Raw genomic sequence first — 14,348 nt, 5'->3', positions numbered from 1 at the left:
TAAATGGCTCTGATGAGTCTTTTCATGGTTTATTTTTAAGTAAATATATTAAAATTTAATAAGAGGTTTTCTCTGAAAAAGGAAAGAAATCATAAAGAAAAAATGGAGTAGATTAATAAAAGTATGGTTTGCTTAAGAAGGCAGGTGTGTAGTTGTAATTTAAGATAAATGATCCCCTCACCCTGTAATACCACACAATAGGTAAATAAAGAAAACAGAGACGATGGGGAATTTTGTTTTGTTTTTCCGTTGTTTTGGGCCATGCCTCGTGGCTTGTGGGATCTTAGTTCCTCGACCAGGTATTGAACCTGGGCCCTCGGCAGTAAAAGCGCTGAGTCCTAACCACCGGACCGCCAGGGAATTCCATCTCCTTCTTCAAATGGACAGGCTCCATCAGCCAGTGGGCTGGGTGTTTTTCCTGCCAGCAACTTCAGTTTCACGTAGACCAGTAACTGGTTGCCCAAAGATACTGAGGCAAAAAGTATTAAGTCCTGATTATAATACTTTCGCCTTCCCCTCTCTCTTCTTCCCTCTGCTTCAAGTCCTATTTCTCACTCAGGGCCCTTACCTCTTCTTATCTTTTCTTTCCATGCTTTCTATTCAGAGGAAAAACTACCTTTTAAAGATAGCCTTGTTCGTAACCTTCACAAGGCTTAGCTTTTAAATAATAAGATATGACCCTAGGATTTGAGATTTCCACTGTGCTGCAGAAAATTACCTGGAGGAAACAGAATGTTTACCTGAAATTCGTTATGAGGAAGGACAGTTCAATACTATTACTGTCTGCCCACTGCCTAGCATAGAGCTTGGAACATGAGAGGCACTGAATAATGTCTTTTGGATGAATGAATGCATGCATGCATGAATGCCATGTAAAAAAGCCAGACTTAAAACAACAGATGCTGTTTGTTCTTCATGGCAAATAAGAGTTAAAAGGCATTAATGTAGGTGCAAAAATCACTGTGGTCACAAACAGGATTTTGATATTATTTTTGAATTCTGAGTATAATATTTTACTTCCAAAATGAAATACCTAAATCATTTACCAAGCAATAGAGATATAACAGTCCCTCAGTCACTCACTTGCAAAGGAAATTTTCAATACAAATAAAATCATACATATTTATACTAGGGTAATTCAAAATAACTTCCTCACATAAGCACTGCTACGTTCAAATAAAATCTTGCCAACACTTCTGAGTACATTGCTTTAAAAAAAAATGCTCCCTGTAGCGTCCGAACTATTTAAAAATTTTGCCAGCTTCTTCAACATACATCAGTTATCTCTCTTCAAATCACTGACAAGAATTTAAAAACTGCTTCATCAGAACAACTGTTACCCTTTCTCATACTCTAGTGAGAACCTGATCTTCTAAAAAGGACCATATTTACAGCTTCTTCTGAAATTTTGAAACCATTTGGCTGATATGTTTTTGCTACATTTTCTTTTCCTGATTTAATTACTGGGGACATTTGCATGAAAACAGGGGGATAGGGAGATAAGATTTGTGTCTTATGAGCTCATCTGTTTCCGATGCTTATTCCCCACCTGAGATCAGTATCTATTTTATTACAATTGGGAGGCCAGGAACTAGATTGGAAAAGATGAAGAAGTTGTTGGAGATGAACTAAAGTTCAGAAATAGGGACTTAGGAGCTAAAGGATTGGTGGGTGATATGATAATGGATTTTCTTCTAGTTTACTTATTTACCCGCAGTCATCATGTCAGTCACACATGCTGTTCCACTGAAAAGATCAAAAAACTGGGGAACTGCACAGAACTGGTGGGTTGATTGATGCTTCTCTAAGAAAATGCCCAGGCAGTTACTACTCTGTCGTAGGGGTCGAGAGGCGTCAAAGAAAACAGTTTACGAGCTGAGACGAGGTCATGTATGAACTCTAGAGACGGCCACTGAAAGTTGTGAAGGAGACAAAGCAAAATGTCCCACTAATTTTGACCGCCTTCACGAGGAGAATCAGAGAAGACTATCGGCGTGAATTCTGCGCATCTTCACCAGGAGATCCGTGGGTATGTAGAACTGTACATGTTCAAAACTGAAGCTGTAATCTTCTCCTAACTTCACTTTCTCCCATGTTCGCCAGCTTGCTAAAGGGCATCAATGTCCATCCAGTCTCCTGAGCCCAAACCCTGGGTTGACCTTTGACTCCTGTCTTTCTCTTAACTTCCATAGTGAATCACTAAGTGCTAACGACCTTACTTCCACAAGTTCCTCAAATGTGCTCAAATCCTCCCCACTTACATCCCTACCCTGTTTCAGCTACTCAGCATCTCTTTCCTGAAAGAGGAAATGCCCAGCTCCTAACGGACTTCCCATTTGTAGTCTTTCTTCCCTCATATCTATTCTTCATACCATCACCAGAGTGAGTGATTGATCTAGAACATAAATCTGACTGTGTCACTGCTGAGCATAAAAGCCATCAGCGATTCCCCATTACATACCAGCTGTGCATCTCCAACTCAGGTAACCCTAAGGATGTAACCCTAAGGATGGGTGTTTTAATATTTACAAAGAGTGTTTTGAAATAATACTACTTCAGCTTCAAGTTTGTTTCTTTCCCATAGTTTTGGGTAAAATTGAGGATCCAAGAAGCTGGGCCATGTTAATCTTGCCTGTCCCCAGGGTTTGAGTACCCTAGTGTGAGAAGCACAGTGCCAATGCGATAAACCACAAGTTCTTTAGAAAAGCACATGCGGTCCTCTTGGATGGAATGTTTTCTTTTCTTCATCCTCTTCTCCCACCACTCTTCAAATGGCACATTACACTTTTATAATATTGTTTGCATTTTCCCCTGAACAAACCATGCTGTTTCCAATGTTAGGGCCTTTACCTATACCGTTTACTCTACCAGGAATACTCCTTCCTGCTCCCTTTATTTGGCTGACTTCTCTGTTCATCCTTTAACTCAGCACACATGTCATCTCCTCCTGGCCCTTCTGTGTCCTCATAGCATTTAACACTCTGCACTGAGGTCCTTCCTTTATGTCTTCTTTCAACTGGAATAAGGCCTCCCTGAGGTCAGGGACACTGTCATCTTTGACTTTATACCCGATGATGGGCTGAATGTTGTGTCCCCCAAATTTAATTTATTAAAGCCCTAACCCCCAATGTGATGGTAATTGGAGGTGGGGCCTTTGGGAGGAAATTAGGTTTAGATGAGGTCATGAGGGTGGGGTACCCATGATGGGATTAGTGGTCTTGTAAGAAGAGGAACACAGAGATCATGCTCTCTCCTTGGGCATGCAACTGAAGAAAGGTTATGTGAGCACACAGCAAGAAGGTGGCTGTCCACGAGCCAGGAAGCCAATTCTCACTAGGAACTGAATCTGCTGGCACCTTGATCTTAGACTTCCCAGCTTTCAAACCCGTGAGAAATAAGTGTCTATTGTTTAAGTCACCCAGTCTATGGTATTTTGTTATAGCAGCCTTAGCTAAGTGTTCCCAACTCTTAGTAAGTATCTGGCAGATAGTGAACACTTAAGAATACTTTTTAAACTGAATATGAATGTCATGGTACAAACTAATTTTTATTACTGGACGAAGAACTCCAAGCACATGCTTTTTTTTTGTTTTTTTGTTTTCACATGCATGTTTTATTGATAATGCGTTTAGCCACCAGAAGACCTTCCATGCTTCATGTTAAGAGGAGACCCAAAAGATGGAAATTTCTCACTGCATTTTTGAATAACTTGCATTAGTTTAAACATGCATTTGCAAAAGTATTAAAATAACAAGACCTTTCACATGTAAACATTTTCAAATTTCAAAGCTTTTACATATGCATTATTTTACTTGATTCTTATAATAAACTTTCAAGGTTGGCAAATATTTTTATCCCTAATTTGGAAAAGCAGGAAATTAAGATTTTGATGGAGTAAGACAAAATAATCAAACCTATTTTGGGAGTCCCAAGAATGTTTCAGATATGGAAACATCTTTGGAAACTGGTAAAGGGCAAATCTTATTCTTATGTGACAGATGAGGAAATACGGTGTTGAAAGGACTGGCTCAGAGTCACATGGCACTACTGTCAAAGTAAAAATTGAACCCAGTGTCCTGTGACTCTGTTTGGTCCTGATACATACATATATATATATGTATTAGAAAGGAAGCCATGGTCTTAAGAGAACACTGGAAGGAATTTTTTTCTCTTCTTTTCCATAACTGGTCCGTTACTTTAGCACACAAAGACACCAAATCATAAACACAGTCATTCAAGAGAGTAGTTTGGAAGTGAAATTGGAAAATTAATTTGGCTTATTTGAGATAGGAGAGTAGGGGCAGCAGGGATCATATAGAGACTGAACATTTAAAAAATAATTTGTTCCCTTTGCCTTAAAGTCATAAACTTCTTAGTTTTAAGTAAACATAATGAAACTATCTGAATATATGTTACCTGCAATTTTCCGGAATTTTTTTCTGATAAATGTGAGTTCTAAGAAAATGTATATTTCTTAGAGTTCTGTTGTTGAATGAAGGGCTGCTTCCAGTGAGAGGCTGTCTTTCACTTCTCTTCACTCAGGATTTTATAAAGCAAATTTAGCGGATATTCTTTTGAAGGGAAAAAAATTTCTCAGAAGTTAAAATGATAGATAAAAACATATTATTTGATATATTTGTGCTTTACAATATAAGTATGAAATAATGTAAATGTTCTGTCTAATGCATCAGTATTATTAGCCAATTAATAAATTCAAATATGTGATGAATCACGTCATTTCCTAAGCTAATGGATTGCTTGACAGTTGCATACATGTATCATATATGTGTTCATTGCAAATGCTTATTAATTTCTACTATGTGCTGGGCACCGTGCTAGGAATAAGGGTACAACAGTGATCAAGACAGACCTAATCCGGGACTTCCTTGGTGGTCCAGTGGTTAAGACTCTGCACTCCCGATGCAGGGGGTAATGGGTTCCATCCCTGGCCGGGGAACTAAGATCCCACATGCCACACAGCATGGCCAAAAAAAAAAAAAAAAATAATAATAATAATAGTAATAATAATAATAATGAAGAAAAAAAAGACAGACCTAATCCTCGCAGGCTGGCGGGGAGGACAGACTGTGTGTGATGAATGCCACTGGGAGCATAGAAGTCAGACCCATCTAGCCAAACGATGGCTACAAAATAAAGTGAAGGCGAGAGTAGATCTTCCTAATGCACAAAAGGTCAGGTCTTTAAAATCCATCAGCTACCACTGAAATTAGTTTAAATCACCTGTGACGTGTTTTAACTCTTCCAGGCTGGGCTAAAGGTATCTTGGGACCTTGGAGCAGGCTGGGAGGAAGAGGGGAGAAAGCCTAGTGTCAGAGCTTCAGGGAAGGAGACCGACGTTCCAATGACAATAGCTAGAGCGCTTTGGTGCCCAAAGCTCTCAGGAGAATGACCTCAGCATCCGGGGTTAATTCTGGTGGGGTGGTACTCTTCTTGCCAAGTATGAGGCAGTGTCTCTTCCTTTCTGGGGGTTCTGCTTCGGTTGTAATTGGACCCCAATCAGACCGATGTTGGGTCTCATGGACCAGCTCTGGCCCCTGACAGGAGGACATTATAGCAAGGGTTAGACAGGTTATCAGGGGAGTGGCCTCAAACTGGCGATCAGACCAGGGCACTTGTTTCAGGAGAGAACCAAATACAGGGACCACATCAGAAGGAACTGGGCGTTTGGAGGCTGCTCCTTAGGGGGCTTTCGGGTTCCTGGATCCTCCCTAGGGGTCAGGCTCTGTGCAGCAGTCTCCCTCTCTCTTTCCTCAACACTCTCTTCCTGCCCCCACTGCCCCTCTCTTCGTCATCTATTTGTTTATATTCCAGTACTATATCTGTTATGCTCAAATGTTGACTAAGGCTTCTGTTTGCAACAACAGTTAATAGCTTTTGAATGTGGATTTGGCTTTCATTAGGAGAATATTATTTTCAGTAATTGTCAGTTCACTAGAATATAGGTAAGGCTTTGGGGTTTTGCTTTGAAAAGTATGATGCTTGAAGTTAAAACAAGTATAAACAAATAACATTAATATTTTGATTTATGTATTGATTTTCGTGGTTGTACATTTTTTAACCTAAAACAGAAAAAAAGATAACAAAACTATAAAGAAGTCTTTAGTTAATATATGAATTTGTTTCCTTAAGCGTCTTTACTCTTTACTTAAGATAACTAAGTAGCACACATACATTTGCTGTTACCATGTAATGGAATAGGTCTTTAGAAATGGACCCAAGTAGACATAAGCTCATCATTTGTTTATGTTTTTGCTCAACTTTATTTTTAAAAAAATTACATTAAAAATGGAGCTTTATTTTCTGTTTGAATTTAAGTTCTTTCTTTAACCTCTGTTTTAAGTCAGCTACTTACCACTTGGGCAAGTGATTTTGGCCAAGTCACTTAACTTCTTTGGGCCTTAGTTTCTACATCGATAAATATCAGATAATAGCACCAAGCTAATAGGATCATGAATTAGAGTGAACAAGACAGTGGGGATCCAAGTGCTTGTTAACTGTAAAGCGCTAATGCATGTGTTTGGTATTTATATTCAGATGCAGGTTATGCTTGCATCCTATAAATTAAAATTTGTTCTAAAACTCCACCAGTTCCTGAGGCAAGAAATGTGAAATGGCAACGACGAAAAGGGTCAGTGAAACTCTTGGCTTCTAACCAATCCTGTACAAAATCTTTCCTAACCACATATTTTAAAAGATGAGGAAAGATAAAGGAATGAAGAGAACTGCCCTTTTTCTCTAACCCTTAAAACATTTTTTCTTCCCAAGAAACTCAGTTATAGAAGCTTGAACCTAACTCAGTACTAAAGGTGGCCATTCAGAGGACTGTTTAGAATGTTGTATTAATGAAAGTGAGGTGCCATGAACATGTACTCTTATCAGACAGAGGTGGACATGATCAGAACAAGCTTGTTCACAAAGCCATTCCCTGTTGTTGGCCATGAGTCACAAAAATCTGATGTCTGGACATGAAATGAAATGCTTCCTTGAACCAAAGTTGAAATTTGTGTGTGTGTGTGTGTGTGTGTTTGTGTATTTAATATGTAAAGGAAGAATGAAATCAAGACATGAAACTCTTTCATTGACTCAAGTTTAGGGCCAAATTTTAATAACACAGCTGTCCGGATGTGAGACACTAATGAGAACATAAGGAATTCCTGGATAGAAAAGGGCTGGTTGGCCCAATGGCCTGTCTCCTTCAAGTTTATTGCAACACACCTCTCCGTGTTGTCAGCAAATCTTCCAACCCCTTTTGCCTACATAAACATGTCCCGCTGTCTCTTAAACTCATTTTTTCTTTATGTTTCACTCAATGGACTTACTCAGTAATTTGCAGTATTCTCCATATGCTGGGGGATCGCTGGATGAAGTAGTCTTACATTATCGCTACTTCTCAATTAATTACATAAAATATTCAAGAGTAAAATATTTTCAGCAGATAGCACTGGAAATTTGGAAGAAATCAACTGAAAAAACAAACTTACAATGCATTTAGAAAGAAACAACTGTTCTTTTGCTAATCTACGTTTTAATCTTAAAGATGTGAAGATGAAAGTGGAGAGTGATTAAGGTGGGCAAACATAAACACTTTCTTTTGCTGTATCAGCCTCATTAACAGATTTCTTAGAAAGAAGAAAATGCTAAGCTCAAATGATACAACAAAGAAAAGGACCTGATGTTTTATTTTGGTTCGGTTAAAGCCATATTCCAGATAATATTTTTATTTCCTTAATTATATCAATATTTCAGGCATAAATTTGACTTGAACTATTCAAAACATTGAATCGGTTCTCTGAATCAGTGTAGAAATGATTTTACATTAAAAACTTTTTTTTCCCCAAACTTTCTACATGCCTGAAGACCAATGAGCTTGGGGCAAGTTCTTCGGTTGACTGTGGGACCTTCTGATTGGAAAGTATCTTTGAAAACTTCCTTTAAGATTTGATCGGAGGGCAAGGAAGTGGAAATAACTAAAGGGTGCTGAGGAGAATAAATGATTAATGGTTTAGCTGAATATTTTACATTTTCATTTTTGAATGCCATTGTTTTAAAATTATTTCAACATAGGTGTGTTGATGTGTGTGTAGAGATTATACGTCGGTTTTAGTCTTTGGTTGATAAACACATAAGGTAACCATCTTGCCCTGGTTCGCCCTGGCATTTTCTGGTTTTAGCCCTGAAAGTCCCACTTCCTGTGAAATTTCTCAGCACCAAGCAAACAGGTAATTCACAAACACATATGAAAAAAATAAAAATAATTTGCTCCCAAGATTTGCTAAGCTTTTTGGTCTGCATACTCTTCAGACTGTGGGAACTCAAAAAGCAAAGTGCTACATTAGCATTAAGGATTTTGCTCTCTTGTTAAAACAGCCTACGCTCAGGTGTCAGCACCTTGGTGACTATGGTGAAAGATGATCCACTTGATTGTTTCTTTTAAATTGTTTCCAAGCTCAGATGCATGATAGCTTATTTAAAAAAAGAGCTGGAAAATATTTAAAAATCAAACCTATTTTCTTCCAAACTTTTCTCTTCCAAGTCCCTTGCTCTCCAGATGCGCTATAAGATACATCCTGCATCTAGCATGTTGAACGATCTCCAAAATCTCTGATGCCTAAGCCATGTCCTATTGTCCAGATTAAGGTAGGAAAAAATGATCTATGTTGACTTATTTTAATCTTCTGTGCCTCAATCAGAGGAATTCTGTAAGTATTTTGTGTAAGTATGTTGCTGATTTTAAATTTGTGGATGGTGACTTTTGAACTTTCTCAAGAAGGTCTCAATAAAGAACATGGCTGAATCCCCGTCTTAATGATTTTTAGCTTCAGCAAAGCCATTTACTGGATTCCCCTTCCTAACAACTGCTCTGCCAAGCATTGTATAAAATAGCATTCTTCATGGTTAGATGATCCTATGGAAGGTGAGCAAAAGATTTTAAACACAGAGGAATGTAACCAGCTACTCATTCAGAATTTCTCCACCTTTCACACGCATGCTGCGTCTCTGTGGTAGCATCTTGTTGTGTGCGTCTGCATGCATGTGCTTGCATGTGTAAACACATAGCATTTAGCTACAGAACATGTCACAGATTTCTTTCCTGGTCACCATGCTGCATGACTGATCCATTTCATATGATGTGTTTAGTATGGTTCATTGCCCACTGGTCTTATTATTTAACAATTTGCATTAAATTGAATTTTCTATTTACAGGTGTAAATGGAAATTTTGGCTTCTGAGAATTTATTATTTACTGGCTAGAATGTTCTTGCTTGAATTAGCTCTGCCAATATTGGATTGTGTATACCTGGAATAAAGTTTGGGATATTTAATTAGAATATCATCGTAATAGGAACTTGTTATTTTTATGGCTAAGCTTGAGCTACTGAGGCCAGATCAGTACCATTAGTCTAGGAGACATTTACCATAATTCTCTAGAGTTTTTTTTTAAAACATGTATTTTTCTTGATGGATCAGAGGAAGTTAAATTAGTGGCAATGTGTATAAATTACTCAAAACTCAAAAAGCTTGAAACCTTTATCACCAGCTGTAACATTTTGTTGATAACTGGAAATTTCTCATTTTGAACTCTTTTAGCTTCCCAAAAGCTCAGGGCACTAACGCTTATTGACTGCATACTGTTTGCCAGGCTTTGACTATATGCTTTACCTATCTTGCTTCATTAAATCCTCAAAGTACAGTATCTTGTGAGGGGGGCATGGTGTTTATTCCCAATTTACAGGAAATGGATGCTTAAGAAAGATCACAAATTTGCTTGCACACATACCCAGTGAGTGATGGAATCACTCTGAAGCCTGCTTTCCCGGCCACTGCTATGTTCTGGGTCAACTACTCTCAACTCCATAGTGTTGCTCTCCTGCCACTGTCCTCACGTCCCAGCTCCCGCTCAACATCTCAGTGCTTCAGAACATGCTAGCACCATTCACTGCCTCAGGCTTTGGATGTGTTGTTCCATTCTTACCTTCTCTGCCTGACACACTCTTAATTTTGTTTATGTTTTTCTAAATCAGCTCCAGCATTGGAATGGTCACTAATTGAGACTATCCATAATGGATCTGGCAGAGTCTGTCCAAACACCTAGGACAGCGTGTGTGTGTTTTAATATTTTAATTTTTAGCTTCTCTCTCTCTCTCTTTTTAAAACAGCCTTATTGAGGTATAATTCACATACCATATAATTGACCCATTTAAAGCCAAGCCTACAATTCAATGGTTTTTAGTATATTCACAGATACGTGCAGCCATCACCCAAGTCAATTTAGAATATTTTCATCACTACAAAGAGAAATCTTGTACCCTTCAGCTATCATCCCTTTCCACCCACCCCTCCATTTCCCTCAGCCCTAATCAACCACAAATCTACTTTCTGTCTCCTTGGATTTTCCTCTTCTGGACATTTTATATAAATGGAATCACATCATACATGGTCTTTTGTCACTGGCTTCTTTCACGTAACATAATGTTTTCACAGTTCATCCCTGTTGTAGCATGCATCAATACTTCATTCCTTATCATGGCTAAATACTATTCCATTATGTGGATAGACCACCTTTGGCTTATCCATTCATCTATTGATGGACACTTAGGTTGTTTCCACCTTTTGGTGATTGTGAATAGTGCTGCTATGAACATGTGTGTATACAAGTTTTTGTTCAAAGACCTGTTTTCAGCTCTTTTGGGTATATACCTAGGAGTGAAATGGCTGGGTCTCAATTCTATGTCTCACTTTTTGAGGAACCGGCAAACTGTTTTCCATAGCTGTATTGTTTTATATTCCCATGAGCAATGCATGATGGTTCCAATTTCTCCACATCCTTGCCAACTACATGTTATTTTCTTTTTTTTTTTTTAGCATCTTTATTGGAGTATAATTCCTTTACAATGCTGTATTAGTTTCTGCTTTATAACAAAGTGAATCAGTTGTACATATACATATGTTCCCATATCTCTTCCGTCTTGCGTCTCCCTCCCTCCCACCCTCCCTATCCCACCCCTCTAGGTGGTCACAAAGCACTGAGCTGATCTCCCTGTGCTATACGGCTGCTTCCCACTAGCTATCTAGTTTATGTTTGGTAGTGTATATATGTCCATGCCACTCTCTCACTTTGTCACAGCTTACCCTTCCCCCTCCCCATATCCTCAAGTCCATTCTCTAGTAGGTCTGTGTCTTTATTCCCGTCTTGCCCCTAGGTTCTTCATGACCTTTTTTTTTTTTTTTTCTTAGATTCCATATATATGTGTTAGCATACAATGTTTGTTTTTCTCTTTCTGACTTACTTCACTCTGTATGACAGACTCTAGGTCCATCCACCTCAATTTCGTTTCTTTTTATGGCTGAGTAATATTCCATTGTATATATGTGCCACATCTTCTTTAGCCATTCATCTGTCAATGGACACTTAGGTTGCTTCCATGTCCTGGCTATTGTAAATAGAGCTACAATGAACATTTTGGTACATGACTCTTTTTGAATTATGGTTTTCTCAGGGTATATGCCCAGTAGTGGGATTGCTGGGTTGTATGGTAGTTCTATTTTTAGTTTTTTAAGGAACCTCCATACTGTTCTCCATAGTGGCTGTATCAACTTACATTCCCACCAACAGTGCAAGAGGGTTCCCTTTTCTCCACACCCTCCCCAGCATTTATTGTTTGTAGACATTTTGATGGTGGCCATTCTGACCAGTGTGAGATGATATCTCATTGTAGTTTTGATTTGCATTTCTCTAATGATTAATGATGTTGAACATTCTTGCATGTGTTTGTTGGCAATCTGTATATCTTCTTTGGAGAAATGTCTATTTAGGTCTTCTGCCCATTTTTGGATTGGGGTGTTTGTTTATTTTGATATTGAGCTGCATGAGCTGCTTGTAAATTTTGGAGATTAATCCTTTGTCAGTTGCTTCATTTGCAAATATTTTCTCCCATTCTGAGGGTTGTCTTTTGGTCTTGTTTATGATTTCCTTTGCTGTGCAAAAGCTTTTAAGTTTCATTAGGTCCCATTTGTTTATTTTTGTTTTTATTTCCATTTCTCTAGGAGGTGGGTCAAAAAGGATCCTCCTGTGATTTATGTCATAGAGTGTTCTGCCTATGTTTTCCTCTAAGAGTTTGACAGTGTCTGGCCTTACATTTAGGTCTTCAATCCATTTTGAGTTTATTTTTGTGTATGGTGTTAGGGAGTGTTCTAATCTCATACTTTTACATGTACCTGTCCAGCTTCCCCAGGGCCACTTATTGAAGAGGCTATCTTTTCTCCACTGTATATTCTTGCCTCCTTTATCAAAGATAAGGTGACCATATGTGCGTGGGTTTATCTCTGGGCTTTCTATCCTGTTCCATTGATCTATATTTCTGTTTTTGTGCCAGTACCATACTGTCTTGATTACTGTAGCTTTGTAGTATAGTCTGAAGTCAGGGCGCCTGATTCCTCCAGCTCTGTTTTTCTTTCTCAAGATTGCTTTGGCTATTCGGGGTCTTTTGTGTTTCCATACAAATTGTGAAATTTTTTGTTCTAGTTCTGTGAAAGATGCCAGTGGTAGTTTGATAGGGATTGCATTGAATGTGTAGATTGCTTTGGGTAGTACAGTCATTTTCACAATGTTAATTCTTCCAATCCAAGAACATGGTATAGCTCTCCATCTATTTGTATCATCTTTAATTTCTTTCATCAGTGTCTTATAATTTTCTGCATACAGGTCTTTTGTCTCCGTAGGTAGGTTTATTCCTAGGTATTTGATTCTTTTTGTTGCAATGGTAAATGGGAGTGTTTTCTTAATTTCACTTTCAGATTTTTCATCATTAGTGTATAGGAATGCCAGAGATTTCTGTGCATTAATTTTGTATCCTGCTACTTTACCAAATTCATTGATTAGCTCTAGTAGTTTTCTGGTAGCATCTTTAGGATTCTCTATGTATAGTATCATGTCATCTGCAAACAGTGACAGCTTTACTTCTTCTTTTCTGATTTGGATTCCTTTTATTTCTTTTTCTTCTCTGGTTGCTGTGGCTAAAACTTCCAAAACTTTGTTGAATAATCGTGGTGAGAGTGGGCAGCCTTGTTTTGTTCCTGATCTTAGTGGAAATGGTTTCAGTTTTTCACCATTGAGGACGATGTTGGCTGTGGGTTTGTCATATATGGCCTTTATTATGTTGAGGAAAGTTCCCTCTTTGCCTACTTTCTGCAGGGCTTTTGTCATAAATTGGTGTTGAATTTTGTCGAAAGCTTTCTCTGCATCGATTGAGTTGATCATATGGGTCTTCTTCAATTTGTTAATGTGGTGTATCACATTGATTAATTTGTGCATATTGAAGAATCCTTGCATTCCTGTGATAAACCTCACTTGATCATGGTGTATGATCCTTTTACTATGCTACTGGATTCTGTTTGCTAGTATTTTGTTGAGGATTTTTGCATCTCTGTTCATCAGTGATATTGGCCTGTAGTTTTCTTTCTTTGTGACATCTTTGTCTGGTTTTGGTATCAGGGTGATGGTGGCCTCGTAGAATGAGTTTGGGAGTGTTCCTCTCTCTGCTATATTTTGGAAGAGTTTGAGAAGGATAGGTGTTAGCTCTTCTCTAAATGTTTGATAGAATTTGCCTGTGAAGCCATCTGGTCCTAGGCTTTTGTTTGTTGGAAGATTTTTAATCACAGTTTCAATTTCAGTGCTTGTGATTGGTCTGTTCATATTTTCTATTTCTTCCTGGTTCAGTCTCGGAAGGTTGTGCATTTCTAAGAATTTGTCCATTTCTTCCAGGTTGCCCGTTTTATTGGCATATAGTTGCTTGTAGTAATCTCTCATGATCCTATGTATTTCTGCAGTGTCAGTTGTTACTTCTCCTTTTTAATTTCTAATTCTATTGATTTGAGTCTTCTCCCTTTTTTTCTTGATGAGTCTGGCTAATGGTTTATCAATTTTGTTTATCTTCTCAAAGAACCAGCTTTTAGTTTTATTGATCTTTGCTGTCGTTTCCTTCATTTCTTTTTCATTTATTTCTGGTCTGATGTTTATGATTTCTTTCCTTCTGCGAACTTTGGGGTTTTTTTGTTCTTCTTTCTGTAATTGCTTTAGGTGTAAGGTTAGGTTGTTTATTTGAGATGTTTCTTGTTTCTTAAGGGAGGATTGTATTGCTATAAACTTCCCTCTTAGAACTGCTTTTGATGCATCCCATAGGTTTTGGGTCATCGTGTTTTCATTGTCATTTGTTTCTAGGAATTTTTTGATTTCCTCTTTGATCTCTTCAGTGATCTCTTGGTTATTAAGTAGTGTATTGTTTAGCCTCCATGTGTTTGTATTTTTTACAGATTTTTTCCTGTAATTG

At 38.1% G+C, this 14,348-nt stretch overlaps 1 long non-coding RNA gene across 8 annotated transcripts in view; it reads left to right on the top strand.

Moving 5' to 3' along the window:
* LOC309630504 overlaps positions 1-14,348 on the top strand; it is a 46,966-nt gene that overhangs the window by 6,706 nt on the left and 25,912 nt on the right. For all 8 annotated transcript variants that reach the window (XR_014245711.1, XR_014245712.1, XR_014245713.1 and 5 more), the window contains 2 exons: positions 1,842-2,029; positions 8,555-8,658. This is a non-coding gene — a long non-coding RNA (uncharacterized lncRNA). The remainder of the gene's footprint in view (positions 1-1,841; positions 2,030-8,554; positions 8,659-14,348) is intronic.

The sequence above is a fragment of the Balaenoptera borealis genome (assembly GCF_965194805.1).
Source record: "Balaenoptera borealis genome assembly, chromosome: 6".
Classification (NCBI taxonomy): Eukaryota; Metazoa; Chordata; class Mammalia; order Artiodactyla; family Balaenopteridae; genus Balaenoptera; species Balaenoptera borealis.
The sequence above is the reverse complement of the archived record's forward strand: the minus strand, read 5'-3'. Positions and strand labels throughout refer to the sequence as shown.